This window comes from Pezoporus flaviventris, unplaced genomic scaffold (assembly GCF_033815535.1).
Source record: "Pezoporus flaviventris isolate CSIRO_AGI_PZ_B2104156 unplaced genomic scaffold, CSIRO_AGI_Pfla_v1 ptg000040l, whole genome shotgun sequence".
NCBI lineage: Eukaryota > Metazoa > Chordata > Aves > Psittaciformes > Psittacidae > Pezoporus > Pezoporus flaviventris.
The window spans coordinates 4,927,940-4,930,150 of record NW_026892588.1 but is presented as its reverse complement, the minus strand read 5'-3'; positions in this window follow the sequence as shown (position 1 = coordinate 4,930,150).

The window sequence follows — 2,211 nt, the reverse complement described above, 5'->3', positions numbered from 1 at the left end:
ATGCTTTCAATAGGTGGCACTTATGAATAATAATATGCATAATCTATCTTGTGCCCAGGCAGGAGAGAAAACATAAGTGGACAAGCCTGAAGGCATGGCCGTCTATTAAAGGTTGCTTGGGAATTCTCAGCAGAGTTAAGGCAAAACTGTGCTGCTAAACATGGCTGGGGGATTTGCATGTCTAAGAAAACAGGACTAATTGAAAATCCCTCTCTTCTGGATGAGTGATTTACATTTCCTACAGAGGGTGAAATACAGTTCTGCCCTTTTGTTGTTTATTTGATTGCTTCCATTGCTAACTTTCCTTTTTATTAAAGAACTACAACACAGACTGTCAGAAAAAGCCCAAATCCCCAGGCCGCGCTACGCACCTGAAGTCTAAACCCTGCAGAAATACACAGTCCTGCTTTGTTCTGTGGCTTGTTCTGTGGCTGGTTGGAGACACCTTGAATGAAGTACCCAGGGCTCAGGATCTTAGTAATTAAACATAAAAATAATTACGATTTTGGGAAAAAAAAAAAAAACAAACACCAAAAAACACTCTCTCCTAGCTATTATTGCAAGTGTAACTGAGGTCTATTCCCTCACCAGCAATGAGGACAGTATATCATAAGGGAAAGACATATTTGACTTTAAAGTAGTCCAAGAAATAATGAGGCAAGCATCTTGGGCTTTTCCCAGAGAAATGCCCATCAGGCTCACCCTTATTTTCTATCTGTTTATATAATGCCCTAGCTGCTTTCTTTTAAAATAAAGAAAAATTGATGTTATTTAAAAAGAACAAGTGCATGTTTAACTCGGGTGAATCCACTTCCTTTTCACTGCTAACCAGGGAGCAGTCGCTGTCCAGATCCCCAGGGTTACTCCTATTCCCTGGGGAGCATGAGAAATGACCTCTATTCTCATGGAGGAAACCCAGCCCCAGGAACTGCTCCCACTGGCTCAGAAACAAGTCTGGTACAGAGCTGAGAAAGGAGGCTCCAAAATCCAGCATTTACCTGTGAGCTGCAGGAGAGGAGCAGACAAGGAGGAGCTCTTCCATGAGACATCAGCTTGCCTTCAACAGAAGCTCTATAGCTAGGGACACCATAAACATGATGTTCGTTAGAAATGAGTACTTGCAACAGCGATTTCTAGGTGTGTGGCTCACTCAGCTGATGGCTGACTGCAGCAATGACAACAGCATCAGAGAACAACAGGAACCCGAGACACCACTGGGCAGGAAAGTCACATTCACCCTGTATTTATCAACACCTCAGATAACCCAGCTGCAGAAGATTATCAGAGTGGTGGTGTTTTAATTTCAAATAGCTGTATGAGGGGCAGAAAACCTCCTTGCCTTAGTATTATTATAGGTACAAGGGGGGGGGGGGGGGGGGGTTGGAATTTAACACTGCAAATCACAACTGGCAGCTTCATACATCCACGTGCACAAAAGGCAGAGCACAATTAAGAACTGGAGAAAGCAACACGTGTTGATACAGCACCAAACATTTCAACTTAAGTAGTGCTGCTGGACAAAGAGAAAATAAATAAATCTATCAGCACAGGAAGAAAACACACCTCCAGATCTTGATAAAGCTATGGGTGGTTACTTGGAGGATGAATTCCCTGGGGCAGTTAGAAGTGGCTGTGCTCTGCTGCAATGTATAACATCCTGGGAGTTAACACAGCAAGTTCTCCAAAGATGCCATGACAGATGAGCTGCCAGCCCAGGGTTTTCCCACACTCTACGTGTGGGTGTCCCAGGGAAAGCAAAATTAAGTGCTGAGAAGGGGAAATGCAAGAGGAATCCAATATCAGGCTTTCTGCTGGCTTCATCGCTACTAATCACCTCCATACATGTGAACTGGGTGTAAAGCGTTCGCACATCAGAGCTGTAGCTGTGCCTAGGTGTAAATTACTACACAAGGTTCGAGGCAGTGCTCAGCCATGCCCAAGCTGCCTAATTAGCAGTTGTTAGTGTGGCTGAGCTATAAAGTGCTAATATTCAAATGTTATGACTGTGCTGCCTCTTGCCAAAATCCATAGTGTTCGGAATCTGGCTGGTGTTACTGACTAAACTCTCTCTTCCCTCGCAAGCAGAGGATCAAAGGCAACCGTGCTAATTAACCCCTCTTTTAGAGCATCCGTGGTGAAAATGTAATGCTGCACCAGGGCTGCTACCGCAGCAGTGCCCGGCCCCGGCAAAGCAGGAGGTGCCACGGGGCT